Source organism: Erinaceus europaeus, chromosome 7, assembly GCF_950295315.1.
Source record: "Erinaceus europaeus chromosome 7, mEriEur2.1, whole genome shotgun sequence".
Lineage (NCBI taxonomy): Eukaryota > Metazoa > Chordata > Mammalia > Eulipotyphla > Erinaceidae > Erinaceus > Erinaceus europaeus.
In genome coordinates this window covers 52,809,330-52,836,070 of record NC_080168.1, presented here as the reverse complement: position 1 = coordinate 52,836,070, position 26,741 = coordinate 52,809,330, and positions in this window count along the sequence as shown.

The following is a 26,741-nucleotide window of genomic DNA, read 5'->3' as shown; positions in this document are numbered from 1 at the left end:
TGCTGTGCATTAAGAAAGCACCTCAAAATAAAATAAACTTAAAAAAACAACAACAACAAGGGCAACAAAAGGGAATAAATAAAATAAATATTAAAAAAAAGAAAAGAAAAAAAAAAGAAAGCACCTCAGACTGGGGGTGGGAGGTGTCTAGCAGCAGAGGTCTAGCTGGTAACGTGGAGAGTGGGTGGAGCTGGAGACTCAGGACAGTGTGGAGAAGGCCAAGTGAGTCCCCATCAGTGGTAGAGGAAGAAGGCACAAATACAAAAGGAGCTGTCTCCACAGTGACAAAGGGGGACAGGTGTATGCTGAAGGCCAGAAGTTGTACTGTCAGTGTGGGGCTGAATGCAGTGCCGTCACATGGTGACTTCCGGAGATGCACACCCAAAGCCTGCGTTTCAGTAATAAATTAAAGTGAGCCGATCAATCACAGGACTTGTCTTCATGGAGAAGAGTCACCAGTGAATTCTGTAGTCAGTCAGCTCAGTACTTCCTAGAGTACATTTTCTTCAGGGGTATTATAGAAGAAGGCTACACTTGGTGTCCAGGCTGCCAAAAATGTAGTTAGTCTGCACCTGGAGACAGTAGCAACTGAGTTACTGGGTTGATGAAAAAGTCACAACATAGTTTTCCATGCAAAAATGCAACATGACTTTCCTGACAACCCATTACATGTACAGATGCACAGGGTGCCAGCCACATGAATGAGACAGACAGATGCACACATTGGAAGAATGGACAGCAAATGGTCAGATGCTTTCTGTTTGAAAGAGCAGCAAGAGTCAGCAAAGAATAAGGCTCTGTATCTGCAGATGAAGCATTCTTACTCCTTCTTCCAGAGAAGCAAAGTGATTGGTACTGTGTAATCATGGCTTAATACTTTTCCTGACTCCTTAGTTTCACTGAGCCCCGGAAGAGTCACTTTCACAAATGAGGACAAAGGGGCTCTGGAAGACTTGACTTGTGGCTGCAGATCCTACAGCAAGACAATCCTAGATGCCCTGGGAGGACTCAAGTGCTTTATCATGGCTGTGCAGGTCCGGTTTTCTTTTTTGATTCCAGCCCCAGTGTCCGACCTCACACCAGGATGCACTTGGCTTACTGGCATTATTAAAAGCCCAGCTTCCAGAGTGACTGCACTTGTAACCTTTTGTATTATATCCTGGTCCCTTTTCCTTTCTTACTTTTTAAAAAACTATTTGTTATTTATTTATTATTGGATAGAGACAGAGAAATTGAGAAGGGAGAGGGAGATAGAGAGGGAAAGAGACAGAGAGACACCTGCAGTCTTACTTTACCACTCGAGAAACTTTCCCCCTGTAGGTGGGGACCAGAGGCTTGAAACTTCACTTCACTTCACTCCTCTCCTCTCTCCTCTCCTCTCCTCTTCTCTCTCCCCTCCCTTCTCTTCCCTCCTTTCTCCTCTCTCCCCTCCCTCTCCTCTTCCCTCTCCTCTCCTCTCTCCCCGCCTCTCCTCTCTTCCCTCCCCTCTCTTCTCTTCCCTCCCCTCCCCTCTCCTCTCCTCTCCTCTCTTCCCTCCCCTCTCTTCTCTTCCCTCCCCTCCCCTCTCCTCTCCTCTCCTCTCCTCTCTTCCCCTCATTTCCTCTCTCCCCTCCCCTCTCCTTTCTCCCCTCCCCTCTCCTCCTGTCCCTTATTCCCTCCTATTGTTATAAGACCTACCTATGCCTTTTCCTCTCCCTTTAGTTCCAGGGCCTCCAACATTTCCATTTTTTCTACTACAGAGAGAGGACAGATACTACAGCCCTGCTCCACCAGCCAAGGAGCTTGTCCCAATATTGTGGTGCTGGGCTTGAACCCCAACCCTTGTGCATGGCAAGGTACCCGTCCTATCTGACAAGCTATCCCCAGGAACCCATGTATCTTCCTTACTCTTCACCTGCTTGTGACTGGGATGATTCCTTTACCAAAGGTCCTGTGGTTTATTTGTGTGCTAGTCCAGTTGGTGAATGAGATTTCTTTTTGTCATCTCTAGACATCATATAACAGAACCAGCTCTCTGAAGACAGGACCATACAATTTGCTTGTCCTCTTGTTCCCAAGAACAATCACAAAACTGGGGAATAAAACACTGGAGTGACACTGGCTTGGTCAGTGAATGAGTGACAAGTAGCTAGGCAGCATCAGTGTCTGTGCTTTTCTGTCAAGCTGGATCCACTTGTGTCCACTTTTCAGATCTTCCAATGAACACCCCTACCTACTCCTACAGCTTTTCCTTTTATATCATTCAGCAACATCTGCCTTTCTTCCCACATTGTCCAGAGGCACCTACACAACAGCAGCATTACTAGCCCCTTCTGAGAAGCTCCAGCAGGGGCCTAGTGGTGGCGCACCTGGTTGAACGCAATGTTACAATGCCTAAGGACCTGGGTTTGAGCCTCTGGCCCCCACCTACGGAGGGAAAGATTTGTTAGTGGTGAAGCAGATCTTCAGGTGTCTCTCTCTCTCTCCCTTCCGCTTGATTTCTGGCTATCTCTATCAAATAAATTAGAGAGAAAGAGAGAGAGAGAGAAAGAAAGAAAGAAAGAAAGAAAGAAAGAAAGAAAGAAAGAAAGAGAAACCTCACCCAATGAGCAGTGAGAGAATCACACACACACACACACACACACACACACACACACACACACACACACACACACACAACCATAACCTTTTCTCTAGCATTCCTTTCTGCCTGCAGAAGCCGCTGTGCTTTGTGAATGGCTGACTCTTGACATTTTAAAACGATAAACCATAAGTCATTGAACCATATCTGTACTTCACTTATGAGAGTGTGGCGTCTCTTGAGAGTGAGTCCAGCCAAAATTATTCCCATCCATTAACCCTGATAGGGAGACCTCTGTAGTCCCTCTGGAATGTGCTCAAGTCCTGCCACCTTGTGGCCATATAAGGCATTGCATGTGTTGATTTTCTAAGGAGTGGGTTTTTGATATTTACAACAACATTCATAAGCTATACAAATTATCAGCTTAAAAATTAGCATTTAGGGGCTGGGCGGTAGCATAGCAAGTTAAGCGCATATAGTATGAAGGGCAAGGGCCAACGTAAGGATCCCAGTTCAAGCACCTGGCTCCCCACCTGTAGGAGGGGACACTTTACAATAAAGCAGGTCTGCAAGTGTCTCTCTGCCTCTCTCCTTCTATATCTTCCCTTCCCCCTTTCAAACTTTCTCTGTCCTATCCAATAAAATAGTAAAAAATTGCCTCCAGGGTCAGTGGATTAGTAGTGCAAGCACCAAGTCCCAGCAATAACCCTGAAGGCAAACAAAAAAAAAATGTTGCTATGAGAAAAAGACTCAGTTGTCAGGGCGCTGAAGTTTCCCACCTCTTATTAAAAGAGACACAACTTGTCCTCACAATGAAGAGTAAACTGGGGTGTGTGTTGGTGTATGTGTACATACACGCATGCAATACTCTTCACCAAAATGTTTGTCTTATAGAAGTCTAATCCTACAATCCCATGCACTCAAATGAATGTTTCTGCCAGAAGTGCATGGCAGGTTTCATAACACACACACACACACACACACACACACACACACACACACACACACACACACACACACACACTGGTTTCTTTGGAACCCAGTAAGTAAAAGCAGCTGATCAGAAGGGTGGGCAGTGGTATACCCAGTTGAATATATTTCTCACCATGTGCAAGGAGACTGGTTCAAACCTTCAGTCCCTATCTGCAGGGGGAAGATTCACAAGTGGTGAAGCAGTGCTGCAGGCATTTTTCTTTTTTTCTCCCTATCTCCCCTTGTGTCTCAATTTCTGTATCTATCCAGTAACTGCATAAATAAGTATTTTTTAAAAGCAGCCAATCATTTTCTCGCACACATTGTTCTACCATGTGCTCGGTTGCCGTAACGACATTTCTAAACACACAAATATCAACTAGGATGCTCGAAAGCCATTAGTACACTTGAATGTATACAGAACATCAATTAGTGATGAGATGGAGAGCCTTCCAGGAGACCACAGGAGACCTTAGGTGAAGCCTCACTCTTGCAACCCAGTAGATATGAGAGCCACCCTTCGTGGAGGATTTCCTCGATAGCACGAATCACCCTGCTTATCCTACTGATGCCCCCAAACAGGAGGTCATTTTCACAGAAAGTCATGGCCACACACACAGCCTTTGCAAAGAGAGGAAATAAAGGAGACACAGGGAGAGCTAACAGATGCAACACGCAGTGCGCCCAGGCCTCCTGAAAATGCTCAGGTGTAGTGTACATCTATCACGACTTAACCAGAGAAATGGTTCGTTCATGTTAATCTCCTAGAAACTTAAATGATGCCACAAAGTGAGAAAGAATCATTTATTCTACTGACACTTAAACACCCCTAACAATAGCAGATGGTGTCAAATCTTTCCAGGTGTATTGAATTAGTAGTTAGTCTTGTCTCCTTTCCATAATTTAATAAGAAAGCTCTTAGTAGCAATTGCAAAGGCTGTCAGTTATTTTGTGTAAACACCTTTTCTTTTATTATTTATTTATTTATTTATTTATGCCTCCAGGGTTGTAGCTGGGGCTCAATGAATCCACTGCTCCTGGAGGCTATTTATTGTTATTTTAAAAAATATTTTATTTGGGAGTTGGGCGGTGGCGCAGTGGGTTAAGCGCACGTGGCGCAAAGCGCAGGGACCGGAGTAAGGATCCCGGTTCGAGCCCCCGGCTCCCCACCTGCAGGGGAGTGGCTTCACAGGCGGTGAAGCAGGTCTGCAGGTGTCTATCTTTCTCTCCCCTCTCTCTCTGTCTTCCCCTCCTCTCTCCATTTCTCTCTGTCCTATCCAACAACAAAGCAACGTCAACAATGGCAATAATAACCGCAACGAGGCTGCAACAACTAGGGCAACAAAAAGGGGGAAAAATGGCCTCCAGGAGCGGTGGATTCATGGTGCAGGCACCGAGCCCAGCAATAACCCTGGAGGAAAAAAAATTATTTATTTATTCCCTTTTGTTGCCCTTATTGTTTTATTGTTGTAGTTATTATTGTTGTTATTGATGTCGTCGTTGTTGGATAGGACAGAGAGAAATGGATAGAGGAGGGGAAGACAGAGTGGGGGAGAGAAAGACAGACACCTGCAGTCTTGCTTCACCGCCTGTGAAGCAACTCCCCTGCAGTCCTTGCATTTTGCACCACGTGCACTTAACCCACTGCACTACCCCCCGACTCTCTCTTTCATAATTTATAACAGTGAATACTCACCTAGGTTGGGCAAAATCAGGATGCCAGTGAGATGTGTTTTGTATGCAGGGTCCTGTGTCTTGTTGCCGGTGCTGGCTGTGCTTTATAATGATGACTCACTCTTGTGAATCTGTGAATCAGAATTCTGTAAGTACCTGAATTGATACAGAACTTACAAGAAAGAAAGTTTCTGTGTTCTCTATAGTACCTTGTCCTCAGTGTAGAACAACAGTGGTAGAAACTGCCCTACTCTCTGAAGGGAGGGGTCAACATACTCTGGCACTCAAGGAAGAGTGGTCCTGAAATGGGTGCAACCTAGAATGTTCCTAGCCATGATTATGGAATGTGAGCTCAGACTAACAGGGATGCAGAGATTACACAGGCTCCTGTGCTAAGTATGAATAGATAAGGGCCCTAGGTCAGGTCGATGGGGTTTATAGTTAATGGTATTTATAAATGTTTCCCTTATTTGGGAGCTTCTCTCTGCCCTGCTCCAACTTTCTAGTCCTATCCTCAACTCTGACACCATCTTCCCAGACAATACTCCTAGCCCACCTGAATGTTAGCTGTTGGACTCAGTCAAAAATCAGTAAAGTCATGGGCCCCTTAGAATATACCTAAAATAGACTTCCTAGCTCCTTCCAACATGAAGACTCCAAATCTCATCTGCTATACTCTTACCTTTAGGTACCTGATTATCAATTTGTTCTGCTTTATATTTTAATGCTTTTTCAGACACAAAGTTGCAGGTGCTTCCATGATGCCAACCTGACTTCCCTGAGTAGACAGCCTCACCAATGTGCCCTGAAACCCCACCTCCCCAGAGCTCTGCTCTAGTAGGGAAAGACAGAGGCAGGCTGGGAGTACGGATCAACCTATCAACACCCATGTTTCTCCATGTTCAGTGGAGAAACAATTACAGAAGCCTGACTTTCCACCTTCTGCTCCCCATAAAGATCTTTGGCCCATACTCCCAGAGGGATAAAGAATAGGGAAACTTCCAATGGAGGGGAGGGGATACAGAACTCTGGTGGTAGAATTGTACCCCTCTTCTATCACAATCTTGTCTATCATCATTAAATCACAAATAAAATCTTTCTTGTTTTAAAAAGAAAGTTTCTGTGTCAACAGAAAGATTATTCTTTCTTGTTTCTGAAATGAGTTCCTGGAAGCCCTCTGTTTATGTAGATGCTGGGGTTGCATGGCAGACCAGACTCTGGGAATGTGGTCCTGGACTTTTAGCTGGACAGGTGGCTCTTGTGATCATCAATATCTGACTTCCTGACTTCCCTGAGCAGACAACCTCACCAGTGTTCCCTGAGAATCCCTGCTTTAGAATAACGGTTCTCAACTTTTTAGATATTTCTTTTTCTTCTCCTTCCTTCCATCCATTCCCCTCCCTCCCTCCTTCCCTGTTGCTGCTAGGGTTATTACTGGGGTTTGATGCCTGCATAATGAATCTATTGCTCCCAGTTGTCATTTTTCCTGTCTTTTTTATTTATCTCTCCCTCTCTTTAATTTGATAGGACAGATAGAAATTGAGAGGGAAGAGGAAGATAAAGAAGGTGAAAGACAGACACCTGCTGACCTACTTATCCCTTGTGAAACTTCTCCCCTGCAAATGGGGAGCGGGGACTGGAGCCGGTGTCTTCATGCATGGAAATGTTTGTATTCAACCAGGTGCAAGGTCCCCTCGAGATATATTTTTAAAAAATATTCCTAGCATTAGCACTGAGATTCCAGATTAAAAAACCTAGAATGTGGTTCTAGTTTAATTTTTTCAGTGGGAGTAACATTTCATTATAAGAGTATATAGGTTTCAGGCATGCTTCCTTGAAAATCAATGTGCATACACTATGTGATGCCACATTACTTTAGTTGGACAGTGGAAGCTCTCCAGGTGACTGCAATGAGCAGTCAAGACTGACAGCCAAAGCTCTGGGACAGAGATTTGCAATCCGTTTTTTTCTACAAAAGACCAGACAACTCTGCCTGCCATATAGTTTCTGTCAAAACTGCTCCATCCAAAATCAGCCATAAAGCATGCATCAACTCAGGAAAAAAAAAATCACTATTTACACTAACAAGCAGAGGGCTGGCTTTGGTCTGAGGACTAGAGTTTGAGAAACATAGAGCTCTGACTCAGAGAAGATGCTTAAGATGCAGCTCCCAACCCCCTTGCATGTGACCACTGCACCTCTGAAGCCACCCACTAGAGTGTGGGAAGCATATCTCTAGGGAGCTGAATGGTGCAGTGATGATTTTCTGAGAGTTTCTGTCATGTCCTGTTATCTCACACATGGCAGATGCCGCTCTGTCTGCTCTGTCTTGATATGCAAGAGTAGAGTGCTCTTTTTTAAAAGTACTTTTATTCCCGTTTTGCTGTCTTTGTTGTTTTGTTGTTGTAGTTATTGTTGTTGTTATTGATGTCATTGTTGGATAGGACAGAGAGAAATGGAGAGAGGAGGGGAAGACAGAGAGGGGGAGAGAAAGAGATACCTGTAGACCTGCTTCACCACTTGTGAAGCAACTCCCTGCAGGTGGGGAGCTGGGGTCCTTATGCCAGTCCTTGCACTTTGTGCCATGTGCGCTTAACCCACTGCGCTACCACCCGACTCCCTAGAATGCTCTTCTGAAGCCTTGCCTGAGCCCAAGAGGCATGAACTGAAGAAGCTATTACCACAAAGCTATATAGGAAAACTTGTGCTTATTCCCAGACTCTAAAGTAACCTATTACCTTGCAGCCAGGAATTTGGTTTGGTGGTAAAGAGCATGTCTTTACCTGGGCTCCATTTCTACTGTACCACACGAAAACAGGAAAGGTGGATGGGAGGCAGGCAGTGGCAGATACAGATGAATACACACAAGACCATGTGCCAGGACCCCGGGTCAAGCCCCTGCTCCACACCTGAAGGGGGATGCTTCTTTCTCTTTCCCTCTTTTATGTCTCCCTTATCTCTCAATTTTTCTCTGTCTTATCAAATAAAATAGAAAAAGAAAAAAAAGGATGGGGAGAGCCACTGAGAACAGGTATCTTTTCACAGCTGGTGGGCTGAATCTTCTGAGGCTGGGGTAGAGGGAGGCACAGGAAATGGTGTACAGGAGAGAGGAAGAGGGTCCTCTGGTCCTACATCCTCATTGCCTGAGGGTAAGCAGGTCACTAGTGCCCACAACTTTGTCTGCATCTGCTCCAAGATGAAGACGTTGGAGCTTAATAGTTGCTGAGGTGAAAGGCTTGAAATGGGATGGGATGCCTGACAGCTTGTACTTTCCCCATCAATTGTGAGAAGATGCCTGATGCTCATTAATATTTTCTTATTATATAGTTCCTAGTAGGGATTAAAAGCACTCAGCAAAATAGCTCTAAACTTATATGCCCTTGCAAAATTTAAGCCCCCCTCCTCCACAATTTCTGCCATCCTTACAACTCTATTAGTTGCAAAGGAAACAAACAAACTCATGCAAGTATACCCAGTTCTTCTTAGACAACTTCACTTCCCAGCTACTACTGTTTCCTGCCATTTTCACACCAAGTAACGCTGCTAAGAGCTCACTAAGGTTTTCAGATCCCATAGGGCAGATCTTGCTAATGGACACACAAAATAAATCCAGTAAGTCACAGATGCTCAGAGACACAACTCACAGCTCTGGGACCTTGTTGTCGGGATGTTGATGAAAAAGATGAGATCCAGGGAGAAGTGGAGTGTCACTCTCAATGATGCCTGTTTACAAAGTGTATACTGGGTCCCCTTGTCTTAAGGGGAGATCTTCAGATCTCTTTTGGTTGGCAAACACTGGCACTGGTATTAGTCTTTCATGAAAGCAAGATGGAGTAACAAGAACTTTAGAAAAGGTACAGGGGTTGGGTGGTGACACACCTGATTAAGCATACACATCACCATGCACAAGGACCCAGGTTCAAGCCCCAGTTCCCTCCTGCAGGGGTGATGCTTCACAAGTGGTAAGGCAGCTCTGCAGGTATCTTTCTCCCTGTCTATCTCCACCACCCCTCTCAATTTCTCTCTGCCCTGTCAAATAAAATATAAAGGGAAAAATGGCCACTGGGAGCAGGGGATTCATAGTGCTGGCACCGAGCCCCAGCAATAACCTTGGTGGAAAGGAAGAGAGTGAATACCTCTACTCTAATAAGCTAAAGCATTCTCATCAGCAATGCCTTCAATAGACTCCAGAAACATTAACACAGCACTCCAGGTAGAATAATTTCTTAACTGTGTAAAATGTAAAATTATGTGTTTCCCTATCTGTTAAATGGGGTGATCCAAAGATTTCAAAGTTCCTTTTCCCCCTAGTGTTCTAAAATCCTAACTAAATGTGAACTGAATAACTGATGTGAATTAACAAAAAATTAAACAAAACTGAAGAGGCAAGAAAATATTTCCTGCTTTAGAAACTGAGAAAAATATTCTACTGCATAATTACTAGGGGAAATTAGATAGAATGCTACGAACAGATGATTGAAGCAATCTCTGGAGAAATAGGACTTCTATCTTCCAGAAAATACCATGTAACTGCCAAGAGGGAAATAAAAGAGCATATTGAAGTTGTTTTATTTATTTATTTATTTTTTAGTTTCAAAGAAAGAACTGTTCCAGTGGATCAAGGAGGAAAGTACATACAGGTGAATCAACCCACTTTACACAAATGAGGATGGAGTGGAATGTACTAATTTAGCATCAAAGTTTTTCTCCACAAACATGAAAGAGATTCACTGTTTCCACATTAAAGAGGGTAATGCCTTTTGTGGATTTATGCTGCACTAAGCAAGCACATTCAGTGGCCGTCAGCTTTTTGCCTTAGAAGCCCGACCACACCATACCTCTTAGTTCACTTTGATCTCAGCCAAGCCTCTGAGGTGACTCCAGACAAGCTGAGGTTTGAAAATCCAACCTGTCATGACCTGGGAGGTGGGATAGTGATTAAAGCACTGGACTCGCAAACATGAGGTCTGGAGTTTGATCCCTGGTATGGCATGTTCCAGAGAGATACTCTGCTTCCCACCCTCTACCCCCCACAACCAATAAAAAATAACATTTACAAAGAAAACCAAACTCTCTGCTCCAATGTAAGTGCTAAATGGACACAGGAACTTAGGTGAGACTCATCTTACGATTTCTATTATTTTCACAGGGTAGAAAATTAGAAACTAAAGACACTTTTAGTGAAACTAGGACAAATGGAAATCATCTGCCATTTATGATGGTTTTGACTTAGGTCAAGACTTTTGCCAGCTGGAACCTTCAGAATCCTCAACTATCAAAAACAACAGTGTGCTTTAGGATTGTGGAAGATGTTACTGGGGGTGACTTTGGCCCAACCCATAAGTATCAACATATTCTATAATAATAATATCATAAATTTCAAAATATCATTAGTTTCTTTCCTGGCTTCAGTTTTGGTTTTGCTCCCCTCAGAGCAATGATTATTTCCCCTGGGATATGCCCAGTGTTGAATATATCCCACAAATCTGTAAATTCAGCATTTGTTTAAAGAGACCAGAACACCTACAGGTAACCAGCTTAATAACTTAGCAGGATTTGAAAGGCACAATCTGAGTATCATTTAAAATTAGTATTTCAACTGCTACATTCAGGCTTGATCTGTCTTACCTTTTTCCCATCTTCATTAATGACATCATGGTTAAATCTGCAGTTTTCCTATCGCTTTTGGGTATTATAAGAGCACTATTAATTAACAGGCAAGAAAAGGCCCAGTTAAGTCTAAAGAAGAAGGAAAAAAACAAACAAACTGTGACCTCACCTCAGTTCAGGTTGTTTCCTCCCAACTGAGCCCTGACCCATGACCTGAGGGCCCACTGTGGGGGAGGGGTGTGATTTAACCTCTAGCAGAGAGGGGAGGACACCTGAGGGTGATTTTTTTTTTTAATTTTTATTTATAAAAAGGAAACACTGAGGGGAGTCTGGCTGTAGTGCAGCGGGTTAAGCGCAGGTGGCGCAAAGCACAAGGACCGGCATAAGGATCCTGGTTGGAACACTGCAGGGGAGTCGCTTCACAGGAGGTGAAGCAGGTCTGCAGGTGTCTATCTTTCTCTCCCCCTCTCTGTCTTCCCCTCCACTCTTCATTTCTCTCTGTCCTATCCAACAATGACAACAATAATAATAACTACAACAATAAAACAACAAGGGCAACAAAAGGGAATAAATAAATAAAATAAATATTTTTTTTTTAAAAAAAGGAAACACTGACAAAAACCATAGGATAAGAGGGTAAAATTTTCAGAGGTGACCTCTATGAGGCACAACCAATTAAGGTAAATCAGGAACAGGGCTGGCTGTAGCTCAGCCACTGTGTGTGGGTCACCTGACCAGGCATCTTTCTGCAAAATCTACACAGCTGAATGAGATGGTACTGGGAGAATAATGTTTTCTCATCATTTGTCCTTCCACTCCTCCTCCATTTTCTCTTTTGCTCTGACTCCACTGAGTGTATGTGGGGTGGGGGGGAGGCAAATGGAGATTTTATTTTGAAGAACTATTAGGGTAATTCAGAGGATGGTATCTTTGTGTCTCACATGTCTACATGCGGCCTTTGGTGTAGGGACTCTGGGGAAAGTTTTGAATATTCTGCATCCTTTTTGCACAATTCTAACTGAACTAGTCTGTGGGGCTGAGGGAATAGCATAATGGTTAGGCAAATAGGCAAAAAGACTTTCATGCCTGAGGCCCCAAAGGTCCCAAATATAATTGGCAGCACCATCACAAGCCCACACTGAGCAGTGATTTGGTAAACAAACACCACCCATACTCTCTTTCTCTCTTTACTCATCTAAGAATTCTGACTGGGGGGAAGGGTGTTCAAAAGGAAGATCTCACCACCACTCCCACACCCCCAGCAATATATCCATAGTCTCATTCTAGCAGGAAGCCCTAAAGGGGCCAACAGACAGTGATTCTATTTGACTTCTGAGGTATCTCATTGGCCCATGGGGAAATATGTCTTTCTTGCTTTGACATAGAGTGGAGATTTGAGTTTGACCACCTGTTGGCCTCTCTCGTGTCATCAAAGAAAATTCATCAGCTTCCTCTCTCAGATGTCTCCAGGCAAGAGATGACATCATTCTCTTCCATCACCTATACCCAAGGGGATACATGTCAATTTCCACCCCCACACTTTCTCCCACTAAGTTACGCTCTGCTGTCAGAGAGAAGAAAGACTGAAATATCTTCATTGGGGGACTACCTTCAATCACCCCACTTCTATGAAGTAATTCTCCTCATTGACTTGTGATGGCACTGGAAGGGAAGAGGAACATGATTGTCTCCTTGGGGTAAGGTGAATGCTGGTAACAAACTCTCCATAAAGTCATTCATAAAGGATAATAATGTACTCTTTTTGTTGTTGCTGTTGTTGTTGTAGTTTTGCCTCCAGGATTATTGCTGGGGTTTAGTGCCTGCTCCTAATGGCTATCTTTTTTCCATTGTTGTTGTTGTTGCTATTACTGTTGTTGCTGCTACGGTTGTTGTTGTATGGGATAGAGAGAAGTTGAGAGAGGAGGGGAATAGAAAGATAGCCAACTGCAAACCTGCTTCACTGCTTGCAAACTGACCCCCCAGCAGGTGGGGAGCCAAGTCAGGGGGCGCTACAACCAGGATCTTTGCTGTGGTCCTTGTGCTTCACACTATGTGTGCTACCGCCCAGCCCTAATAACATACTCTTAATGACAATGACAGATCACTTGGGATCACAACAAGACAGGACTAGAACATTAGGAACCCACCAAATCACCAGTGAGTGCAAATACATGTGGCTTGTGGACAGAGAGGAGCCTAGGAAGATATTAAGTGGCTGGTAATGGTCCAGCAGATTACCACCTCTAATGCCTTTCACCACCACCAACAACAAAAAAACCTGAATGGAGGAGAGGACTCCCCTAAGACTCACCAAATGAAACTGTGAGTCTCCATTGCTACTGCCCTCAGAAACTGCAACAGGGGGAAGGCCCTGTGCTGACAGCAAGGGACAGAGAACTAACGAGGAAACTCAGGAGAAGATCTATACCTCCATGGCCCAGTGGTGGGGCTGTGAGAGTCTCTTTGCAAAACCACTGGATTATCTCTGACCCACCCTGATGTATCTCTTGGTCAGGAGTGAGGGATTAAGCAAAGGAGCGTACTTATAGTTTAAAAGCCCTCAGGCTCCCATAGCCTATAGGGAAGAAAAAGAACAAAAGAGGCTTTTAAGCCACTGAGTTCCAACTCAGGGATTAAAATAATACTGAAACAACTGTCAATTTCCACAACTGTGAACACTTTAAGTACCTACTTAGACACAAGTCAATCCAAGCAAGAGTGATCAGTAATTTGAAAAGTACTGAGAGATGGACCTCATAACATACTATATAGAATGGGTAAGCCAACAAGAAGAAATATTGGAGAAATGAACCAGAACAAGAGTCCAGCTAAAACCCCCCAAAGGTTGAACCAAAAAAATAATGAGGTCAACATCCAAACACTAGTTAAGTAAATAATCACAGGAGTGAATAAAGAGTTTGAAAGAATTGTCATCAGAAATACAGGAACAACAAATGAGACCCTGGAAGAAAACACTAATTATCTCAAGGTTATTAGAGAGCTGAAAGCTGAAATAGCTGAGTTAAGAACATAATGAGTTGAAGAAGTAAAAACAGTATCACAACAGGGGAAGAAAACAGATGAACTCCAGAAAATAGTAAAGGGGACAGACAATGAAAAAATGAGGCTGGAGACAGATTTAGCAAGATAGAGGACGAATTAGAGACAACTAAAAAAGAAGTAAGTGGTCTCAAAAAGAGATTAAGAGATACTGAAAAAACAACAGAGACCTATGGGATGACTTCAAAGGAAATAATCTACCTTTATTGGCTTATCAGAGGAAGAAATAGAGGGAGGGGAAGAAAGTATTCTTCAGGACATAATAGCTGAGAACTTCTCTAGTCTAGACAACATCAAAGACATAAAGGTTCAAGAAGCCCAGAGGGTCCCAAACAGAATTAACCCAGACCTAAAGACACCAAGACACATCCTATTTTAGAATGGAAAGGAATAAGGATAAAGAAAGGATCCTGAAGGCTGCAAGAGAAAAACAAAGAGTCACCTACAGAGGAAAACCCATAAGATTAGCAGCAGACTTCTCCACACAAACACTACAGGCCAGAAGTAAATGGCAAGATATCTATCGAATGCTCAATGAGAAAGGCTTTCAACCAAGACTACTGTCTCCTGCTAGACTGTCATTCAGACTATATTGAGGCATCAAAGCCTTCTAAGTCAAGCAATAGTTGAAGGAATCAACTATCACCAAGCCTGCCCTGAAAAAAGTTCTGAAAGTTCTCTTATCAACAGTCAGATGACCATAAATATGCCATCTATCAGAACACTCAAAATCTACAAGAATGGCATTAAAATATCTTCAATCTTTGATATCAAGAAATGCCAATGGCCTGAATTCACCTATTAAAAGACACAAAGTAGGAAGATGGATCATAAAATACAGCCCAGCAATATGCTGTCTACAGGAAACCCACCTAACTCAACAAGACAAATACAGACTCAAAGTGAAAGGATGGAAAACTATCATGCAAGCCAATGGCCCACAAAAAGGTCAGGAAGAGCTGTTCTCATATCTGACATAACAGACATTAAAACCAATAAAGCTAAAAAAGATAGAGATGGACACTACTTAATGCTCAGAGGATCAGTCAATCAAGAGGACTTAATAATTATTAACATCTATGCACCCAATGAGAAGTCATCTAAATACATGAAACATCTACTAAAAGAGCTACATCAATATATTAACACAATCATAGTAGGGGACATCAACACTTCACTCTCTCAACTTGACAGATCATCGAGGCAGAATATCAATAAAGACATTAGGGAGCTAAATGAGAAGATAGATAAACTAAACTATTGAACATTTTCAGAGTCATTCATCCCAAGAAACTGGAATCCACATTTTACCCAAGCCCACATGGGTCATTCTCAAGGATAGACCATATGTCAGGTCACAAAGACAGCATCAGCAAATTCAAGAGCATTGAAATCATCCCAAGCATCTTCTTAGACCACAGTGGAATTAAACTAACACTTAACAACAAACAAAAAATTAGTAATAGTCCCAAAATGTGGGAGCTGAACAGTACACTCCTTAACAACTACTGGGTTAAAGAGGAAATAAAGGAAGAAATCAAAATGTTTCCAGAGTTCAATGAAAATGAAGACACCAGCTCCCCACCTACAGGGGAGTCCCTTCACAGGCGATGAAGCAGGTCTGCAGGTGTCTATCTTTCTCTCCCCATATCTGTCTTCCCCTCCTCTCGCCATTTCTCTCTGTTCAATCTAACAACAACGACATCAACTACAACAACAATAATAACTACAACAACAATAAAAAAGAGAAAAAAAATGAAGACACAAACTGTCAAAATATTTGGGACACAGCTAAGGCTATGAAGAAAGTTCATAGCCATACAAGTACACATTAGGAAACAAGAAAAAGCACAAATAAACAGCCTGAGGAGGTTCCCGGAAGATGGCAGACTGAGAAGCTGAGCTTCTCAGCTCAGGCTTGAGCTCTGACAACATCTTCTGGAAACGGTAGGATTCTCTGCCTTTAGTAGGCCAGTCAATAAGGGGTCCTAGCAGTGACACCAAGGAGGTGACTATAACTTAATTTGGGTTAGGAAATAGAGTAGAAAAAAAGGGGGGAAATTTATTTCCATTTAATTATAAAGCACACCTCCTCCCCCTCCCCACCCCCCCATAACTAGTCCCTGGGGACCAGCTCCTAGCAGGCTCCCCTGATGACCTCTTTCTTTCTTTACCAAATTCCTGTCCCACCAGGGAGTATCATTCATTCTAAGTCTATACCCTTCTGAAACCTCTGGCCTTTTATTTCTTTCTAAGTAGCCAACCCCCCCACCTCACCCCGCATAGCTAATTAAATAATTAAAAATAAATTTTTAAAAATCTTTCCTTTCACCGCTCTTTTATGACTGTTCTTTTTCTTATCTTTTTCTTTTTTCTCTCTTACTTTTTTTTTCTTTTTCTCATTCTTGTCATCCTTTCTTCCTTAATCCTACAGCTTCCAAAGCCACAGGCCCCAGCCCCCACACCACCAAACAGTGTGCTTTTTTGAATTCACTGATACACATTTGGGAATTATTTTGGGGAAGAATTCTGACTCAGTGTGGACTCTCACTGTGAGTGTCTCTGTTCAACTTCCCTTCCTCCTTTAGCCACCCCTAGAATATAGAGTGGATAGTAGATTTTCATAACTGTCTATTTCAGCCATGCTTGTCTAGTCCTGTGGGTTTTTTTTTCTTTTCACTGCTCTTTAATTACAGCTCTTTTTCTTATCTTTTCCCTTTTCTCTCACTTGTCTCTTTTTTTTCTTTCTTTCTTTCTTTTTTTTTTTATCTTGTCATACACTCCTTCCTTCCTTCTTTGCCTTTCTGAATTTGTAAATTATTTTGGGGAAGAAATCTGACTCAGAGTGGACTTTCTATATGTGTATCTCTGCTCCAGTCCCCATTCCCCTCTTGTTACCCCTAGAATATACAGTGAATAGTAGATTCGCATAACTGTCTATTCTTGCTATCCCTTCTTTCTTTTCTCTTTCTTCTTCATTGGGATTTGGTTACTATTTTTTCACGGACTGGAGAAATTGTTTGGCTAACTGGTAGTGATTAAACTGCTTTAATACTTGCTTCAGTTGCTACTGTAATTCCTGAGGTTGGTGAGTGCAATTGTCATAAAGGTATTTGGTACAGTGTTGCTTGTGCTCAAGACACAACAACTGAGGAACAACAGAGCATAAAAAAAGAAACACATAAATCATAAAATGGGTAGATCAAAAACAAATAAAAACAAATAAAACAAATAAAACTGCTACTCCAATGAATATACACAGTGGAATACTACTCAGCTATTAAAAATGGTGACTTCATTGTTTTCATTTGATATTGGATGGAGCTTTAAAAAATCATGTTAAGTGAAATAAGTCAGAAACAGATGGATGAATATGCGATGATCTCACTGTCAGACAGAAATTAAAAAACAAGATCAGAAGAGAAAACACAAGTAGAACCTTAACTGGAATTGGCATATTGCACCAAAGTAAAAGACTTTGGGGTGCATGAGGGGGAGAATACAGGTCCAAACAGGATGACAGAGGACCTAGTGGGAAATGTTGTGCATGTACAAACTATTGTATTTACTGTCAAATGTAAAACATTAATTCCCCAATAAAGAAATTAAAAAAAAAAAAACTTACAGAATGAAAAGCCTAAGTTTAGTGTCAAAGAACTGCCATCATCTTACTTATCTGTGCCGCCAGGGTTATCACTGGGCTCAGTTCCTGCCCAACTCCACTGCTCTTGGTGGATATTTTCTTTCCTTTTGTTTTATACAAGACAGCATGTGACAGAGGTAGAGAGAAGCAGAGGGAAAGAAAGATGTGACAGTAGACTCCACTGCTCATGAAGCTTCCCAGTAGGCACTCCCCCATGATGGATATCCTGAGGCTCAAATTTGGGTCTTAGCATATAAGCACTCTACCAGGTGAGCCATTCGCTGGCCCCTATCATTCTATTTTTTAACATCTCCTGTTTACATAACCCTCTAGTTAATTTCATGTATGATAAATTAAATTTTAAAAAGTATGTGAGTTTTAGGATAAAAAGAATTACTTAACTGGGAAAAGAAACAAAAATGTTTGGATAGAGTTTTGGATTGTTCCTATGATATCAGATAAGAATCTATGAAGTCTTCCTGATCTTAAATCATTTCTTTCCTTTTTAGTTCTCTAGAAAGTCCCTGTGAATGACTGATAGTGAAGAAAAAGATATAAACTCTCTCTGCACCTAACACTAAGTATTTTAATATATACATCGGATTTGCAGTGAATTCAGTACAAACTCATGTTCATAAATGCCATTGCGTGATGATGAATCTTCTGTCAGCTGTGTTACCAGAATCTTTTTACTAGTGACTATAAATATGAATCAAATCCCTGGCGAAGAAGTAATACAATACATACACTGAAATCACCTCAAATTTGGTAAAAATATGAAATAAGGGAAAACATGCTTCTCCCCCACAAGTTACCATGGCCTCTAGCCAGCAGCATCATCTTTTATTTTTTGTTACAAAACCAGAAAATCAACTAAAACATCACTCTCTACTACTGTAAGTATCACTGGTTAAACTCCTTTATGCATCTGGGATAGCAGCTAATTATAAGAGGTGATTTTAACAACAGGGGAATGGAAATTCTCATTTAGTAAGCACTCACTATGCTGTACATTAAGCCAAGTGTTTCTATATCTGAGATGTTATTTAAGGCACATAAAAAAATGAGACATGTCGGGAGTCGAGCAGTGTGCAGGGGTTAAATACAGGTGGCAAAAAGAATAAGAACCTGCGTAAGGATCCTGGTTGGAGGCCCTGGCTCCCCACCTGCTTGGGAGTCACTTCACAGGCAGTGAAGCAGGTCATCAGGTGTCTATCTTTCTCTCCCACCTGTCTCCCCCTCCTCTCTCCATTCCTCTTTGTCCTATCCAACGACGACATCAATAACGACAACAATAAAAACAACAAGGGCAACAAAAAGGGAAAATGAATAAATAAATATTAAAAATTTTTAATTAAAAATTTTTTTAAATGAGACATGTCATGACTGTGGACCTGAGGTTTAAGTGTAGTCATACTCAACTGTTTACCCCACACCAGACTGCCTTTCTAAAAAAGGGAGGTCTTATCCTTCTAACTTTGTCTGAAATGTGTATTTGGCAAATGGACAGTGAAGTGACTCAGAGGGTAAATCACAGGACTTGTATTTCTAAGGCTCCTAGGACAATCCTAGGCATCATATATGCCATAGAGGTGTTCTTTTCAGAAAGTAAATAAATATTGAATGTAACTACTACCCAGAGGCATGCTTGGTTCTCAAATTTTAGTGTGTATCAGAATAAAGACACATATTTCCCTATACCAAGCCCAGGAAACTTCCTGTTTAAACTAACACAGGGATGACTTTCAGAGCTGATTTACAAGCAGCATTAAAAAGGCAACTGCAACACTGTGAATGTAAATAAATTACTTGAGCCCAAGAGGAAGTATGGTTTGTGCATATTGCACTAGAAATATGCTTTATCAACATAGATAAAGCATAGATAAATCCATAGAAGAGATGGATCTCAAGCAGGTAAGGAAAATGGTGGAAATTTCCCACATAGGAGAGTAATGGTAAAACAGCAGAAAGGGGCTTTCTATTCTAAAGCCAAAATTAGGTACTGGTGAAAAATAGCTCACTTGGATAGTGTGCTGCTTTGCTATATATTCGGCCCAGGTTAGAGCCCAACCTGAACCTGCACTGCACTGAAGGAAGCTTTGGTGCTGTGGTGTGTTTGTGTCTGTCTTTTTACTATTTCATTTATTTTTTATATTTATTTATTCCCTTTTGTTGCCCTTTTTATTGTTGTAGTTACTATTATTGTTGTTATTGGATAGGACAGAGAGAAATGGAGAGAGGAGGGGAAGATAAAGAAGAGGAGAGAAAAAGAGCTACCTGCAGACCTGCTTCACTGCCTGTGAAGCGACTACCCTGCAGGTGGGGAGCCGGGGGCTTGAACCGGGATTATGTTGTTTTCTGTATCTCTCTGCCTCTATCTCTATTTAAAAAAAGACTTAATGCCCCTCATGTTTAGCCTGGAGGTCACTGGCTATTTGCATCTCCCACCCTCCTCCATAAATCTGGACAACTTATCCGTCACTTTAGAGCTTTTTGCTGCAACAGCTAAGACCTGTTTGGTAACTATTTCAATTGTTCCATGTTAAGGTACAGTGAAATCTGCATGACCCACTAAAGCAAAGGCAGGGGTCTCACTGGGCTTGGACACTGTGAAGGAACACCTGCCTTTCCTCGGGCAGCTCCAAACGGGCACACCCAGTCATACATGGGACATGGAGAGTGAAAGTGTGTTGTGCTGATGCACTTAAATGTTTGCACTCAAACAACAATGGTAGAAATTGCCCCACTCTTTGAAGGGTGGCTGGGTCAACATACTCTGCCACTTGAGGAAGACTGATTCTGAAATGAGTGCAGCCTAGAATGTTCCCAGCTGTGACCATGGGATGTGAATTCAGACAAGTGAAGATACAGAGGTTGCACAGGCTCCCATGCTGAGTATATGCTGGCACTCCTGTGGAGTGGCTCAAACCAGAGGGTAAGTCTCTGATCCTCCCTCATCAGTTCTAGTGACTGTGTGATACAGAAAGGAGGCATCAGGGCGTACTCTGGTACAAACACTCATTTATTTGGAGATGGGTACAGGATTATATAGAGAGTTAAACAAAGAACATTTTTCACATATGTCAGAAATTACAGGTTTCTTAAAGGTCAACTTGCCCCTATGGGAGGGGGCTGGTATGGCAAGAATTGATGCGATACATACAGGTCAAGACAATTAGTCTCCATGATGTAGGCAAGTTAATTATCCAAAGGCATTTGAGAGAAGCATAGGGGTTAAACCAGTAAAGAAAACCAAAAATTGATGTAAATCATAGATATCTAAGGGAACAAGGAAATAGGATTTGAGGCTTTTCACTGTCTGGTGTTAGGGGTGTATGATAGAATGTGTTCTCCTTTATAAACAAAAGGTGAAGTGGATGTGTGAACTTTGAGTGAACCCTAAAGCAAGCAGCCATTTGGCCTGCTGCTAGCAGGGGAAACTAAGTGTGAGAGGCCTGTAGGCTTTCTGTGAGCTTGAGAGACTAACAAGGAGAAACTGAGTCTGGGAGACTTTTCCTTCTTGGCTCATCTCTATAAGGAGAGAGGCTAACAAGTGGGGTGTCTTTCCAGACCTCCATCCAAGGAAGGGAGAGCTTCCCTAAGCTCTACCAAGCTTTCACATAGTCCCACAAGTATAGATAGATATGGGCCCTAGGTCAGATCAATGGAGACTATAGTTAACAGTATTTTTATACTTTTCCCATATTTGAGAGCTACTTTCTGCCCTGATCCAATTTTCTATTTCCAACTCTGACACTATCTTCCAAAATAATACTTTCAGCCCGCCTGCTATCAGACTCAGGCAAATATTAGTAAATAGTTAGCTATGAGGCTCAGGCACATATCAGTAAAATCATGGGCCCTTTGAAATATACCTAAAATAGACTTCCTAGCTTCTTCCAACATGAAGACCCAAAATATCATCAGCTATATTATTACCTTTAGGTCCCTGCTTAGTAAACAACTTGTTCTGCTTTATGTTTTAATGCTTTTCAGCCACCAAGTTGCAGATGCTACTAAGATGCCAACCTGACTTCCCTGGGTAAATGAAATCAGTGTCCTGGAACCCCACCTCCCCAGAGCCCTGCCCAACTAGGGAAGGATAGAAACAGGCAGGGAATATAGATCAACCTGTCAATGTCCACATCCAGTGGAGAAGCAATTACAGAAGCCAGAACTCCCACCTTCTGCACCCCATAAAGATCTTTGGTCCATTATTCCCAGTGAAATAAAGAATAGGGAAGCTTCCAATGGAGGGGATGTGATGTGGAACTCGTGGTGGGAATTGTGTGGAACTTTAACCCTCTCCTCTCACAATCTTGTTGGTCTTTATTAAATCAATAATAAAAAAATTTAAAAATGTCTGCACTCGAAGGGGAAAGGTTAATAGTCCCATGCAGGAAATAACAGAGCTTCTGTGCTTCTAGGAGAATTTTTTTTTTCATTTCAGACACTGATTCCTGGGGTCCAGGAAGTAGTAATATTTCAAAACTTTGCATATATATTAAAATGCAAGTTACATATATGTATGTTTAGATCACCACAAAAATGAAAGAACTCATCTTTCATAGGTGGAATTAAAATTTCTTAGTCTTCACTGGGGAGATAGCATAGTAGTTATGTAAAAAGACTTTCATGGGAGTCGGGCGCAGGTGGCACGAAGCGCAAGGACCAGCATAAGGATCCTGGTTCAAGCTCCTGGCTCCCCACCTGCAGGGGAGTCGCTTCACAAGCGGTGAAGCAGGCCTGCAGGTGTCTGTCTTTCTCCCTCTCTGTCTTCCCCTCCTCTCTCCATTTATCTCTGTCCTACCCAACAACAATGACAACAATAATAACTATAATAAGACAAGGGCAATGAAAGGGAATAAATGAAAAAAAAAAGACTTTCATACCTGAGGCACCAAAGACTCCAGGTTCAATCCTCAGCACCATAAGCCAGAGTTCAGCAGTGTCCTGGTAAAAGAAAAGCAAACAAACACCTTAGTCCTTTTTAAATATATCACTAATTTTTACCAGCAAATCCGAAGGTAATGAACTCCTTCAGGTACTGCTATCAAACAGCTGAATTGTTTATTGACTATTGCTATCTAGTTCTAATACTCAGATGATCCAGGAGGTAGTGTAGTGGAGACAGCACTGGATACAGCAGTGGATACAGCATGAGGTCCTCAGTTGTATCCCAATATTGTATGTGCCAGAATGATGCTCTGGTTCTCATTATGTCCTCTCCCCACCCGTGTGTGTGTGTGTGTGTGTGTGTGTGTGTGTGTGTGTGTGTGTGTGTACACACCAAGGCTGTATTTGGGACTTAGTGCCTGCACAACTCTACAGCTCCTTAAACACACACCCTCCCCAGTGTCCTGCATATAGAGGTTATAGACAAAATGGGGGGAATGTCAGAGGGAGGAGAAATACTGCAGCATCACTTCACAGCTTGGGAAGTTCCTCCTCTCCTTTCCCCTCCCCACCACCCCCTGAGTCCTCAGGTGCTCCTATGTGGTGGCCAGGGCTCAGTGCAGGTCCTCATCTTTTAGTAGGTCAGCTAACAACTGGACTCTAAATCAATATTTTAAAAAGTAATAATTCTGGAGGTCCGGCAGTAGTGCAGCGGGTTAAAGCGCACATGGTGCGAAGCTCAAGGACTGGTATAAGGATCCTGGTTCGAGCCCCCAGCTACCCACCTTCATGGGGGTCACTTCACAGTCAGTGTTTATCTTTCTCTTCCCCACTCTGTCTTCACTTCCTCTCTCGATTTCTCTCTGTCCTATCTAACAATGACAACAATAACAATCACAACGACGATAAACAACACAGGCAACAAAAGGGGTAAAAATAGCCTCCAGTAGCAGTGGGTTAGTGGTGCAGGCACCGATCCCCAGCAATAACCCTGGAGATATCATCATCAGCATTATCATCGTAAGTCGGGCGGTAGCGCAGCGGGTTAAGCTCACATGGCGCAAAGCACAAGGACCAGTGTAAGGATCCCGGTTTGAGCCCCTGGCTCCCTACCTGCAGCAGGGTCGCTTCACAAGCAGTGAAGCAGGTCTGCAGGTGTCCTTCTCTCCCCCTCTCTGCCTTCCCCTCCTCTCTCGATTTCTCTCTGTCCTATCCAACATCAACGACATCAATAACAACAATAGTAATATCCAAAACAACAATAAAACAACAAGGGCAACCAAAAGGGGAAAATAACCTCCAGGAGCAGTGAATTTGTGGTGCAGGCACTGAGCCCCAGCACTAACCCTGAAGGCAAAAAAGAAAAAAAAAAAAGACCACCAGGAAAGACAGATTTGTTGTGCAGGCTTTCGAGTCCCAGTGATAAGCCTGGTGGCAATAAAGTAAAATGGAAATTTTAAAGGTTCTAATATTCAGTATAGGCAAAATTACATCTACTGGGATGTTTGTAAAGCACTCGATATCATTCTCTGGTGGGAGGTTATAGTACATGCTAGTTTTCTACTGCAGCTGTAACAAATTACCATAAACTTAGAGGTATACAACAATAAAGAGTTATCATCTTGCAGTTCTCTAGATTGGAAGTCTGACATGGATCTTGTTGGTGTCAGCAGGGCTGTCTTGGTCTCTGATGGGGTATAGGGGGGAGTGTGTTTTCTGGCTTTCCCGGCCCTTTTGAGGTTTCCCTCTTTATTTTCAAAGTGCAAAGCCACGTTGAGTCCCTCTCATGTTCCCTCTCTGCTTTCCTCTTCTGACTTTGCCCTGATGTTTAAGGACATATGTAATGAAATTAAGTCCTCCTGGATAACTCAGAACATACTACGTATTTTTTTATTTATTTTATTTTCCCTTTTGTTGCCCTTGTTGTTTTTTATTGTTGTTGTAGTTATTGATGTCCTCAGTGTTGGATAGGACAGAGAGAAATTAAGAGAGGAGGGGAAGACAGAGATGGGGAAGAGAAAGATAGACACCTGCAGACCTGCTTCACCACCTGTGAAGTGACTACCCTGCAGGTGGGGAGCGGGAGTCTCGAACCGGGATCCTTACGCCAGTCCTTGTGCTTTGCACCACATGTGCTTAACCTGCTATGCTACCGCATGACCCCCTAAACTACTTATTTTTGAGCTAAGTTGACAAGCAACTTTTATTCCCCTTTGTCCTCTGGGATAACCTCATAGATTTAAAAGGTAAGGATGCAATCTTAATCTTACAAGTAAAAATGCCATATCCTTTCTCTCCCTGTATTTTATACTTGCATGAGCTTCGGATATATGAAAATTATACAGATCAGCTTTTGTTGTTTTGGTAAACCTAATTGATCTTCTGCCTGCCTGCCTTCTTCCCTCCTTCCCTTTCTTCCTTCCTTCCATCCCTCCTTCCTTCCTTCCTTCCTTCCTTCTTTCCTTCCTCCCTTCCTGTCTTTCTTTGCCATCAGGGCTATTGCTGGGGTGGGACTTGGCATCTGCACCAGGAATCTACTACTCCTGGTGGCCACTCCCCCATTCTCTCTCTCTCTCTCTCTCTCTCTTTCTTCCTTCCTTCCTTCCTTCCTTCCTTCCTTCCTTCCTTCCTTTCTCTCTTTCTTTCTTTATCTCTTTCTCTCTCTTTTTTGGTAGGCAGGGAGACACAGAGCAGAAAGGGAGAGATAGAGAGGTTAAGTAGAGAGACATACCTGCAGCACTGCTTCACTGCTCATGAGTCCCCCCTTGCAGGCGGGGAACCTGGGGCTTTACCCCAGCCCTTGCACATGATGTGTGCACTCTACTAGGTACACCACCTCCTGATGCTGTTTCTATTTGTTAAAAGACCATATCATATATCCTTATGTAAAGGAAGATAAATTTCAAGTCCTTCGAATGTTATCACCCCCCTGTAACACTAGGTGGCACTACAAATGCACGCATTAACAAAAAAAACTGTTTCAAAATATGTACCTAACTTAGAATGAGATTTACCTCTTCTGTGCAACATCCCCAGAGTCTGCCAGAGGTAGACAAAGAAAAACACCCAAAGGAAACACGGGTGGAAATGTGGTGCACTCGGGATTTCTAATACAAAGGTCTAAATATCTTTGATTAAAATTGCTATCTGAAAACTAGTATTTCTTAGAATTCTGACCTACAGATCTTATTTTACTAATTTTTTGGTGGAGTGGAATCTCACACATATGCGATTTCACTACTCTGGGTTACTTTTTTTTCCCACTCAGATACAGATATAGAACCAGACAGAGACTGAAACAAAAACAGTGGTGGGTGTGTGTGTGGGGGGGGGATGGGGGGATGGCACTGCAGCTCCCTCTCTTAGTACATATGGTGCAGGATTTGAAAGTGGCCTGCATGCATACAGTGCAGGCATCCCATGCAGTATTCTACCTCCACAGTCAATTATTTTATTACTTTTTTTTTTTAGCACATAGTGATTTTGGGGAATGCTTTTTGGGTTTGACAAGGCAGATCAAATCTTTTTCGGGAGTCAGGCTGTAGCGCAGCGGGTTAAGCGCAGGTGGCACAAAGCGCAAAGACTAGAGTAAGAATCCCGGATTGAGCCCTGGTTCCCCACCTGCAGGAGAGTCGGTTCACAAGCGGTGAAGCAGGTCTGCAGGTGCCTATCTTTCTCTTCCCCTCTCTGTCTTCCCCTCCTCTCTCCATTTCTCTCTGTCCTGTCCAAAAATGATGACAATAATAATAACTACAACAATAAAACAAGGGCAACAAAAAGGGAATAAATAAATATTTAAAAAGATAAAAAATGTTTTTCAAGCATCTAGTATCATTTTATATTGAAATCAAATTGCCATAGGCATGTTAGGCTACAATGCCAATTTTGGTACATCTGGATGGTCTGAAACATTTCATTACCTATAACAGATACAGACTTTATTTTAAATACAGAACTATATAGATCTAGCAGCATCTTCCTAAGCACTGAATGTGTAAATCCAATGTCTGACTTAAAGTCAGAGTATATCAAATTGTTCTAAGCATTTCTTTTTTAAAAAACATTTTATTTATAAAAGGGAAACATTGACAAAACCATAGGATAAGAGGGGTACAACTCCACACAATTCCCACCACCAGAACTCTGTATCCCATCCCCTCCCCTGATAGCTTTCCTATTCTTTAACCCACTGAGAGTATGGACCCAAGATCATTGTGGGATACAGAAGGTGGAAGGTCTGGCTTCTGTAATTGCTTCCCCGCCTAAGTGTTCTAAGCATTTCTAAGAGCTTAAGGCTTCAGACCACACTCCTTAATGATTCCCTGC